Source organism: Balaenoptera ricei, chromosome 9 (assembly GCF_028023285.1).
Source record: "Balaenoptera ricei isolate mBalRic1 chromosome 9, mBalRic1.hap2, whole genome shotgun sequence".
Taxonomy (NCBI): Eukaryota; Metazoa; Chordata; class Mammalia; order Artiodactyla; family Balaenopteridae; genus Balaenoptera; species Balaenoptera ricei.
This window is the reverse complement of record NC_082647.1, coordinates 77,079,929-77,092,856: the sequence shown is the minus strand read 5'-3', so window position 1 is coordinate 77,092,856 and position 12,928 is coordinate 77,079,929. Positions and strand designations below refer to the sequence as shown.

The window sequence follows — 12,928 nt, the reverse complement described above, 5'->3', positions numbered from 1 at the left end:
AAAACTACCTGAAAGAAATGCCACCATGGTCACAAAATTCTTTGAATGACTTCTCATCATTTGTAACTAAAACTATGGATATATAAGATTTATAGGAGATCTCAGTCTATTCAAATACAGGTCACCAACCTAAATGTGTAAAAGCAATTCCTCCTCCTCCTCCTTTAAAAAAAAAAAGAGGTTGATGCCAAAATGAAAGTAAGAAATAAGGAAAGGTGAAACAGATGGAAGATGAAAAAGGCTGTCTGACTAAAAAAATAAAAAAATTAAAAAATAAACCCACATATAAGAATGCCAGTATTTGAAAATGTCACTAGAAAATACTACTAATGGCAATGAGATAATCTTAAAAAGCACCCAATCTAAGATGAAAAATAAGTTGTAATTTCTAAGTTCACACTTTTAAGTTTATACCAGACATGACATGTGCTAAAACAGGTAGAAAATTTTTTTTACCTTTCCAAATTTACAATTCTAAATTTTAAATAATGCAGGTATTTTTATAATTTATAAAATTTTATAATTTTTATAATTTAAGGAAAAATTGAAAGGTTATACTTCAATTTTTTAAAGAAGAGAAAGGTTAATGACAATCATGGAATCTTCAAACACCTGGACAGTAAGAATGTGCATGGGGGCTTCCCTGGTGGTGCAGTGGTTGGGAGTCAGCCTGCCAATGCAGGGCACACGGGTTCGAGCCCTGGTCTGGGAAGATCCCACATGCCACGGAGCAACTGGGCCCGTGAGCCACAACTACTGAGCCTGCGCGTCTGGAGCCTGTGCTCCACAACAAGAGAGGCCACGATAGTGAGGGGCCCGCGCACCACGATGAAGAGTGGCCCCCGCTCTCCGCAACTAGAGAAAGCCCTCGCACAGAAACGAAGACCCAACACAGCCAAAAATAGAAATAAACAAATAAAATTTAAAAAAAGAATGTGCATGAATCACCAAAGTGTCCAGTGAGGAAAACTCTTCAATTACGTCTAATGGAGTCAAATTCTTTAGGAAGAAATATACCTGGAGTCAAAAAGTGCATTTAACAGCTTAATGAAAATAATCTTAAGAACTTTTTAACTTCCTAGAGTAGTATGGTCAAATAAAACATACTAATTCTAACCCACTTAATAGGGTATAATCAGTGAAAATCTAGTTAAAAAAATCTAGTTTGAGGATAATAAGACTAGAAATGAATACAGTATCAATACAGGCAAAGCACTCAATCATTTTCAACACATATTTATGAGCCAGCATATATGCTAGGCAGTAGGAAAACCATGTTTTACCCTAGAAATTTGCTTTCCGGCATAGGTGCTTTCAAACCTTTTTAAAAATAAAATAAGAAAGTATTTACTCAATAATCTTATGCAAAATATCAAAACACAAAATACATACAATCAAAGTTTCTCTAGCAGATGCATGTGTGTTGAGGTATGTGTAAGTGCGGGACCTCCTGCCCTGCCAATTCTTGTTCAGAAAATGACCACTCTTACTCTCCCCCACCCTGCTACCTAGTCCCTGACACGCGTCTAATAAATCCTGGAGCTCCAAGGTCTGAAGAACACCAATCTACTCTTGTTGAAGTGTACTCATCCTGCCAAACCTCACTACAAGCATGACTACACCACTAACTAGGTATATTAATTACTATGGTAAACTAATAACAGTATTAAAAATTAGGAATTAACTCATTTTCTAATTTTATTCCACTTCTGCTTTTTTCTTTAGTTACCATGCACACAATAAATCCCCTCAGATCTCACTGAAACAAAACCATTAATATCAATACTGGATTTTACTAAACTTTGCTTAGCAAAGTAAGGTAAACGTTAGCTAATAATTTTTTCTACAAAGATTTTTACATTTGAGTTCAGAAAGTAGAAATTCTGGATTCTCAAGCAAAATTTTAAAACATTCTTTGATACATGTATGTTAAATGTATTCTTTTATAAATCTTTACAGGCTCCTATGTCTTTTCAAGTTTGACGTATATTCCTTAATGAGGAACCAGGATACTGCTTTAATCGCTGCAGTACAGTTTCTTGATTGTTTCTCCTTTGTCTCTGCATACCCATACTTCCCTGATTAGCAACTGTTTGAATCTGCCCTTCGAAATTCGAGGAAGTCTAAGAGGCTGAAGTCTTTACCCCACAAGTAAGAAAAGGCGGACATGGAAAGGCTTTTGTACCCAGGTGGGCCCCACAGGGTCCTGCTCAGTTTCAAAATCAGGGACTCAAAGAGGAACTTGTACACCCGTGTTCACTGCAGCACTGCAAGGTGGAAACAACAGATGAACAGATAAACAAAATGTGGTGTGTATATATATATATATATATATATATATATATATATATATATACAATGAAATACTATTCAGCTTTAAAAGATAATAAAATTCTGATACAAGCTACAACATGGATGAAACTTAAAGACATTATATTGATACTAAGTTAAAGAAGCTAGACACAAAAAGACAAATATTATATGATGCCACTTACATAGGTACCCAGAAGAGGTAGATACAGAGATAGAAAGTAGAAAGGTAGATACCAGTGGCTAGGGGGATGAGAGAATGGAGAGTTATGGTTTAAAGTTTAGAGTACAGGGACTTCCCTGACAGTCCAGTGGTTATGACTCCACACTTCCACTGCAAGGGGCCAGGCTGGATCCCTGGTCAGGGAACTAAGATCCCACATGACGCGTGGCACAGCACAGAAAAAAAAAACAAGAAAACAAAAATAAAGTTTAGAGTACAGAGTTTTACTTTGGGATAAAGAAAAAGTTCTGGAGATGTACAGCAGTGATGGTGAGGTAGGAGGTAGATGGGCTCCTGGGCTGGGCAGCTGGAGTTTGTCAAGCGGAGTAAATCGTAGTTTGTTTTCCCTGACACTTCAAGGTAAGAGTTAATGGCAGAAGCTGAGCTCTGCTGGAGTAAAGAGATAAGATGACCACATCTATCACTACTGAGGTCAAGGAGACCTCCCCTGTTGCACGTGCACAGGAAGGCTCCTCAGGGGTCAAAAGGGAGGGGACACTACCCCCATAATATGTGCTGTCAAATTTTCCCAGAGGCCTCCACACTGGAATCCATCTTGGCTAAAAGATGCACACACATATTGGATAGGGCCCTGGGACAGGTCAGATGTGGGAAAATAGCCAAGATAATTGGCCAGAGGAAAACAAAAACCCTGAAGAACTGCCCCATGTAAGGAATTTAAATCACCTTTCTGGTGCACTCTTCATCAGGAAGGATAGCCACACTCTTCTCTGGGTGTGTATTTCTACTTTGCTTCTGCTCTAAATAAGCTGCTTCTTTGTTCTCTTTGCACATACAGTGCCTCCAATAAACTCTGTGCCTGCTTTACAATGTCTCTTTGTGGAATTCTTTCTTCAAAGAGGACAAGGACCAAGGTCCTCTCACCTGCCGACATCAATGGTTGCACAAGAACGTGAAAGTACTTAATGCTACTGAACTGTACACTTAAAAATGGTTAAAATGGTACATTTTATATTATATATTTTACCACACACAACCCTTCAACGCACTATGGAGAACAGTATGGAGGTTCCTTAAAAAACTAAACATAGAACTACTATATGATCCAGCAATCCCACTCTTGGGCATATATCCAGAGAAAACCATAATTCAAAAAGATACATGCGGACTTCCCTGGTGGCACAGTGGTTAAGAATCCACCTGCCAATGCAGGGGACATGGGTTCGAGCCCTGGCCTGGGAAGATCCCACATGCTGCGGAGCAACTAAGCCCATGCATCACAAATACTGAGCCTGTGCTCTAGAGCCCGCGAGCCACAACTACTGAAGCCTGCGTGCCTAGAGCCCCTGCTCCGCAACAAGAGAAGCCACCGCAATGAGAAGCCCGTGCACCACAACAAAGAGTAGCCCCCAGTCGCCACAACTAGAGAAAGCCTGCGCACAGCAACAAAGACCCAACACAGCCAAAAATAAATAAATAAATAAATAAATAAACTTATTTAAAAAAAAAAAAAGATAACACGCACCCCAATGTTCACTGCAGCACTATTTACAATAGCCAGGACATGGAAGCAACCTAAATGTCCATCAAGATGTGGTACATATATACAGTGGAATATTACTCAGCCACAAAAAAGAATGAAATAATGCCATCTGCAGCAACATGGATGGACTTAGAGATTGTCATACTGAGTGAAGCAAGTCAGACAGAGAAAGACAAATATCGTGTGGTATCGCTTATACGTGGAATATAAAAAAATGGTACAAGTGAATTTATTTACAAAACAGAAATAGAGTCACAGATGTAGGAAACAAACTTATGGTTACCAAGGGGGAAAGGAGGGGAGGGATAAATTGGGAGACTGGGATTGACATATACACACTACTATGTATAAAATAGGTAACTAATAAGAACTTACTATATAGCACAGGGAACTCTACTCAATACTCTGTAATGATTTACATGGGAAAAGAATCTAAAAAAGAGTGGATATATGTATAACATTCGCTTTGCTGTACAGCAGAAACTAACACAACATTGTAAATCAACTACATTCCAATAAAAATTAATTAAAATAAAAAACTCTTCAACAGTTTCCCACTGTACTTAGAATAAAATTAAAACTATTTACTGAAACCAAGCAGGACCCTGTGGGGTCCTCCCAGGTACAAATGTCTTTCCATGTCCCCCCCCCCCCATTTCTTATTTGTAGGGAAAAGGCTGCAGCCTCCTAGGCCTCCCCTGCGTTCCAAATGGCAGATTCAAACAGATACTCACAAAAGGCAGGGAATGCAGAAACAAAGGAGGAGCAGTCAAGATACAATAGTGACGGGCTGCCCTGGTGGTGCAGTGCTTAAGAATCCCGCTGCCAATGCAGGGGACACAGGTTCGAGCCCTGGTCTGGGAAAATCCCACATGCCACAAAGCAGCTAAGCCTGTGCACCACAACTACTGAGCCTTCGCTCTAGAGCCCGCGAGTCACAGCTACAGAGCCTGCACGCCACAACTACTGAAACCCATGCGTATAGAGCCACTGCTCCGCAACAAGAAGCCACTGCAATGAGAAGCCCACGCACTGTGACAAAGAGTAGCCCCCACTTGCCGCAACTAGAGAAAGCCACACACAGCAACGAAGAACCAAAGCAGCCAAAAATAAATAAATTAAAAAAAAAAAAAAAGATACAATAGTGATAAGCACAAGATTTCGGAGTTCAGGGTTTTTGAGCAGGAGCTGCCCATTCTCCTTGCACAGTCCTTGCAATAAACATTTCCTAGCTCTGAACTCACATTGGTTAGTTTGGCCTCACTGTTCATCAGGCATACAAACTTGTGTTCAGCAACACGACCACAATCCCGAAGGTTCTGCATAGCTGACTTCTACCCTTATCTCTGTCTGTCCTAATCTCACATCACTTCCCCCTTGCTCACTGTGCTACAGCCCAGCTAGGTGAAACACACCAAATTCTTTCTGAACTCAGGGTCTATACAACTGCTATTCCCCTGCTTGAAATGCTCTCCCCATGGCTTATTCCTTTTCATCCTTTAGTATTTAGCTCAAATGTCACCTCTTCAAAAAGTAGCACTCCCACCCCTACCCCACCTCCAGCCTCAAAGAACTCTCTATCAATCTCCATATGAAATTATGTATAGTACAATCCTCCCTCAGTATCTGCAGGGGACTGGTTCCAAGACCCCCAATAGATACCAAAATCCACAGATGCTCAAGTCCCTCATATAAAGTGGCATAGTATTTGCATATAACGTATGCACATCCTCCTATATACTTTAAATCATTTCTAGATTACTAATAATACCTAATACAATGTAAATGTTATATAAATAGTAGCAAATTCAAGTTTTGCTTTTTGGAACTTTCTGGCATTTTTATTCAATATTTTCAATCCACGGTTGAATCCGCAGATGCAGAACCCGCAGGTGCAAAGGGGTGACTATATTCTATCTTTAAAACCTTAACTAAGTTATTTTATCCCCCTATACCCTAATGTCCTCACTTATATCATGGAGACAACAGTACCTATGTAATACTGGTGAGAATAAATGACACCTCATACTACTAATGTCAATAAACGTTAACATTTATTATTAGTATCAGGTATTTACACAGCAATGCCAGTAATTCTTAACAATCTTAGTAACCTGAGTTAATACAGGGGATGTTTTACCAGACCCAAATAAAACTCCTGATTAGCTCTCATGTCCCTCCCAGAAACCAGTCCCCAAAGACAAAATTTATTTCCCACTAATCACAGAAATATCTTCCCCAATCACGCCAATCTCTGTCTCATTCAGTAACAATAATAATGATACTCGAAAACTGGGTTCGCCTTTTGATGGGTGTTGAGCCAAAAGACACGACCAAGCCGAAGATCAGAAGGAAGGATTTATTATCACTTGCAGCAAGTAAGGAGGGATCTTACCCAAAGCAGTGTCTCTCGGAACAGCAAAATTGGGGAAGTTTTTTTTTTTTTTTTTTTTTTTATCCTCTCCCTCCCGGGGAAGTTTTAAGCTAAGAGTATGTGCATATTCAGGAAAGGGCTTGGGCAGCCCACGCTTTATTTGATTTAAGTCAGAAGGATCAGAAAAGGTCAAAGTCATCCCTTAGGTTCCAGCTGATCTGGTAGTTGAGCACTTCAGGCTAATCTTCACCACTGAAACAGAACTTGGAGCCTTTACAACTGATATCATTATCTTTGCTTGAATGTTTCTGCATTCTTCTGTGCCCTTAAGATCATTCATTACTGAGACCTGTTCAAGGGCAAGCATTATGGCTAGGCTTAGATCACAAAATGGCTTAGGCCAAAAATGGCTTCTCTCATGTCAAGAAAGCCATGCCTGGTTCTCTTCCTCCAGGGACCCCCTACCCTATCTACTTACAATAATACCTTACATTTATATAATATTTTTATTTACCAGATATGTTTCCTTACATCCTCTCATTCAGTCAGTAGCAGTCAGGCTGCAGTCTTGAAAAAAATTTCTTCGCAGAATTTTTGGACAACATGAAATACCGCATTGGTAGTAGTCACTGAAGAATTACCCAGTCCTAAAAGATGACATAATAGCATGCTGTTGATGAGAACAGTTCCTCTTCCATATAGCCTAAAATGAGACTAGAGTATCTGCTTAAATGCTACCTGCGCCAGAAGGATTTCAAAACCTCATAACCTTACTCTAGCCCACTTTGGCCTTCTCTCACATCTCACAGCACATTACTTTATACCAACTGATTTTACACATCATATCACTCAATCACGCGTGTGAGCCTTGTCTCTTTAAGTCCCAGGTCCTTTAAGGGCAAGAGTAACATGCCCTACACTGCAGCCACAACTCCCACACAGCCTGGAGAACAATCAGCAGAGATGCCTTATATTTAAGCACACCCCTGAGCCTAACCCCAGCATCTCCCAGGCACCAATATGACCTCCCTGCAATGTTTCTGGGGGGTAGAGGGGCAGAGGAGATGGGAATTTCAAGATAAAATTACAGTCGGTGGGTTGCATATCCACAGATTGAACCAACTGCAGATAGATAGAAAATATTTAAGAAAAAGAAATTCCAGAAAGTTCAAAAAGCAAAACTTGAATTTGCCATGCACCGGCAACGATTTACATAGCATTTACATTGTATTAGGTATTATAAGTAATCTAGAGATGGTTTAAAGTACACAGGAGGACGTGTGTAGGTTATATATGCAAATAATATGCCATTTTATATAAGGCACTTGAGCATCCCATAGATTTTGGTATCCATGGTTGTGCGGGGGTAAAGGTGGAGGTGGACCTGGAACCAATGCCCTGAGGACACCGAGGGACAACTGTATCTTCAATTATCCATTTCTAGGCTGGAAGGACCTGAGAAGAAATCTAATTCAATCTTCTCACATTTCAGATGAAAGAAGTAAAGCCCAAAGATGTTAACTGTCCTGCCTAAAATGAGGCAATGAGTTAGTGGCAGAAAGTGCACTGGTCCTGAACACAGGTCCTGACTCAGTATTTAGGTTTTTCTCTATACTATACTACCTCCTGTACCTCCATTAGAAGGATTGCATTTGTAAGTACTGAATGAACTGTAATATTAAATGAACCATGTTCTTTTTTGCTTTAAAGGAACGTAACAAGAAAACAGTAATGGCAGTTTAGGGCAATGATCCTAAAATTCTGAAGATGTGTAATTTGGACTGTTCTTTAAATTATCAAGTTCACATATTAAAGTTCAAATATGTTGATTCACATAAATCAAAGTATTACAAAGTTGCTACAAGAAGAATTTAAGAAATCTTCGATCTCTGTTTTATTTTTTTTAACATAGGCAAAAAACTACAATAGAAAAAATATGAAGTAAAACAAAGATAAATACAAGGTCTTCTGTATGTAGATATCTTCACCATGATCAATAAATACAATGATAAGAAAGAACACATTTCCAGAAAAAAAAAGGAACGGAGTAGGGGGGATGCAGAAAGAGACATATTCAAACACAACCTTTACTACGTGCAGTTTCATTTAAAGCATGAAAGAACTTGATTTATTCATTCATTTGCTCACTTATTCATTCACAATATTTATTAAAGCACCTACTATGTGCCAGAAACAGGAGATGTAAAAGATGAAACGAGACAGGATTCCTGCTCTTCTGGAGATCATGCTTTAGTAGGAGTGGGATGGTAACAAGCAAACACAGAAACAAGCCAATTGCAGCTTGTGATAAATTGCTATGGAAAAAATAAACAGGGTGATGTGAGAATGTGTGAGGAGTCTACATGAGGTATGAGGGCAAGGAAGGTCCTCTAAGGAGGTCTGATCTGAGAAAGAAGAGGAAGTACAAAGTCTGGTTCCAATTTCCTTCTAACTAAAACCTTTAGAACTCCAACCAGAATCTTGGGAGGAGGAGTAAATTCCTCATTCCTAGTCTCCTCAGTACAAACACAGGAGAATGAGAGGGATCCCAATCCCCACATGGAATGGCCTGGTTTGGAGAAATCGTCCAAAGTGAACAAAAGGAAACTCACAAGCAAAGAAACCTCTATATTCGCCTTTCTTACGAAAACGGCAGTTCCACTGTGTGGTAACATATGAACAGTAATGACCTGACACGGTGGACTTTACACAGAAAAACATACTCTTTTTGGTGTTTTCTACTATGAAGAGGGCGGTGGTAAGATGAGGCAGGAATAAATTCTATATAGCAATCCACTGGCATGTTACTTTACAACTGTTATTAAGCATTTTAAATACAATTTTTCAAACTCTAAAATATTCCTGGTTAAAAAACACAAAAGTAGAAAAACAAAGAACATGGGGAAATTTTTTTCTTGATTTGTATATTTACTGTGTTACAGGTCTTAATGTATTCACTCCAATTTACAAGATTTACACATAAGCAAAGATCTGTTCAAAGCTCTATTATGCCACCTGCCAAACAGCAAACATGCAAGCAACTAGATGTCTGAGCAATTTTTCAGTGGTTTCTCCCTAGCCAAAGACCTAAAGACAATTATGTTAGTACATTATTACTAGGGAAGAGTAAAGATGGAGAATCAGTGAATATTTAAACCAGAACACCCTCATTTTAAAGATAAGGAAAGTGAAGCACAAGGATAATGACTACCCAATGTCAAAAGAATGGGGGAAATTAGGCATCCAAACTCTCAGCTCAGGACTCCAGCGCTATTTCAAAAGCAAGGAACAAGAATCTACTTTTCAACTGGCACTTTTTAAACAAGATGAAACAGAAACCTTCAGAGTAGGTTGTACACAATACAGATTTTGTTTTGTGAAATTTTTTTCATTTTTTTTATATATACATTTTTCATACACAGATATGCACACACAGAGTTACATATCTATGGAGTCTTGAGGTAAAAAGATCTCTTGCTACGGGTTGCAGTCAAAAATATTAAAAACACTACATTTCACACTGCCTATCTTGAAATACTTCCTTGTATTTATATTTTTATGCAAACGTTGCAAAGAGCAAGGCTGAAAACATTAATGGATGGCCAGTCCTACCTTGGAAATCTCTCCTTCAAATTCCATTTTTGCATTCATTCAGTGCTCTACTTTTTGTGCCGTTGACTACAGCTAAAGTAACTATCGACAGCGATAGCAGCAACTAGCAAGCACAGAAGCTCTCATTCAGCCAAAGGTGCTGGAAGAATCACTGCCTATTGGTCTGGAAAAGCAGATATTTATTACAAAAAGACACCGTATGTTCACTAGAGCGCAGAGGTTCAGAGAGTTCTCTCCAAGAAAAGAAGTAAGTACGCCACAGACTTGCCTTTGAATGTAATTTCAGGGGAAAGGCTCATTCCTAAAATATTTTCTATTTTCTCTACATAATATTGCCTGAGGCTAACATCTAGGGGAAAAAATTTAACATAGGACACAGCATCCACTCCTAATTAGGTCTAAGATTTAAAATGTGAACTGCCTTGGGAGAAGCTACACTAAAATTCCAGCTAAGATACAGAAATATCACATCTCAAGATACAAGATCATTTTTCGACGGCATACTGGGGAGAGGCAAGAGAAGACAACAACGTTGAAGAGTATAAAGACAGATAAAAGAAAATGGGTAAAATAAGTCAAGGTTAAGAAGAGAATGTTAGAGCAAAAGGGAAACTACCCAATCACTATGTCACAGTAGAAGTTTAATCCGAAATATATCACGCACTACTAGATATTTCCGTCTCGGAACCTGACCTCCCCACTGCCTCAGCCAATCATATTTTGTGCCACATGACCCCATGTCCCCTTCCACAGCTAACTAGACTAGCACTGGGCACCTTTGCCTGAGGCCTCCAACAAAAATTGGCCCCTAAAAAACCCAATATGTTGGGAGTAGGAGCAAAAAGTAAAAGAAATCACACAAAAAAACAATGAAGTTGAATTAGGGATTGACAAACTCAAGTTATATAAAAGCAAGCATAATAAAGAGGCTATGAGTCTGCCTGCCGGTGCAGGGGACACGGGTTCGAGCCCTGGTCTGGGAAGATCCCACATGCCGCGGAGCAGCTGGGCCCGTGAGCCACAACTACTGAGCCTGCGCGTCTGGAGCCTGTGCGTCTGGAGCCTGTGCTCCACAACAAGAGAGGCCGCGGTAGTGAGAGGCCCGCGCACTGCGATGAAGAGTGGCCCCCACTTGCCACAACTAGAGAAAGCCCTCGCACAGAAACGAGGACCCAACACAGCCATAAATAAAATAAATAAATAAATAAATAATTTAATAAAGAGGCTATGAGTAAAAAAAAAAGAGATACGTAGTAGGGAGGAAGAGAACTAAGCATGTCAAAAATGCAGAGAAAACATGTGCAGCTCATGAAAGAGGGATGAAGTGGTCAGGAGAGATTTTTGTTTATGGCAGCTTTCTAGTTCTGTCGTGTATATCCCCTTCCTCAAGGTGACGGGAAAAAAAAAAACCTAAGACACAAATAAATGACTAAAAGGGTTTACATCATTTTTTTTCCACATTAAAAAAGCTTATCATTGCAAAGTCTGAGTTAGAAGAGTCCTTGGAATCAGATCAATTCACTATTTGAGAGAGAAGGAAATTGAGGACCGCAAAGGAAACTAGGGTTGTATAAATAGTGACAGAGCTAGGACAAGAACCAAGGTCTCCTATTTCCATAGTCATTACTCTCTGTCCTACACAGCACTAAATATCAACAACAGAGAAAAATTTTTACTCAAAACGAGTATTTCTGCCACACATTTTTATTTTTTTTATTTTTTTATTTTTTTTTTTAAAGTTTGTTTTTTTTTTAAATGTTATTCTTGTCTGCTTACATTCTTTTTATTTATGTATGTATGTATGTATGTATGGCTGTGTTGGGTCTTCGTTTCTGTGCGAGGGCTTTCTCTAGTTGCGGCAAGTGGGGGGCCACTCTTCATCGCGGTGCGCGGGCCTCTCACTGTCGCGGCCTCTCCCATTGCAGAGCACAGGCTGCAGACGCGCAGGCTCAGTAATTGTGGCTCACGGGCCCAGCCGCTCCGCGGCATGTGGGATCCTCCCAGACCAGGGCCCGAACCCGCGTCCCCTGCATTGGCAGGCAGATTCTCAACCACTGCGCCACCAGGGAAGCCCTGCCACACATTTTTAAATGAATCAGAAATCTTTATGTGCTTTATGCCATCTCCCACAGTTTAAATTTTTCACTTATTTACTCTCTGGTTCTCTGGTATTCTTATGAAATACATTCATTAGATTTCTCCTTTTCTTTGTAAAGGTATTTTTTTTTTAATGCATGTGTCACTCAAGACATTACACAAAATTCATCATGCTCCACTGGCTTTTCCCCACCGTACCTTCAAAAACAGCATTACTCAGAACATGTTATTTCACAGACTGCACAACAGTGCTTGAACCCAAAAGTAGTACAGAACAGGGCTTCCCTGGTGGCGCAGTGGTTAAGAATCTGCCTGCCAGTGCAGGGGACACGGGTTCGAGCCCTGGTCTGCGAAGATCCCACATGCCGCGGAGCAACTAGGCCCGTGAGCCACGACTACTGAGCCTGCGCGTCTGGAGCCTGTGCTCCGCAACAAGAGAGGCCGCGACAGTGAGAGGCCCGCGCACCGCGATGAAGAGTGGCCCCCGCTCACAGCAACCGGAGAAAGCCCTCGCACAGAAACGAAGACCCAACACAGCCAAAAATAAATATAAATAAATTAATTAATTTTAAAAAAAAAAGTAGTACAGAACAGACATTTTAACTGAAAACAATTTCAACTAAGGACCATAACGATTTCCCTGAAGAAAAACTCAACACCTATGTCACTAAAGTTCAGAGAAAACAGTGCAAGAACAATCGAAACTGAAGAACTAATGTGAAATGTTTCAAGTCATTCCTTATAAAATGTATTGCAATCATTCAACTTATCCTGAGACCAAAAACTACAACTTGGAAACACAAATCCC

The 12,928-nt window shown here is 39.9% G+C and overlaps 1 protein-coding gene across 1 annotated transcript in view; it reads right to left on the bottom strand.

Annotated features, from left to right (window-relative positions):
• CCDC126 (coiled-coil domain containing 126) overlaps positions 1-12,928 on the bottom strand; it is a 40,379-nt gene that overhangs the window by 26,059 nt on the left and 1,392 nt on the right. The gene's annotated exons all lie outside the window — the stretch shown is intronic.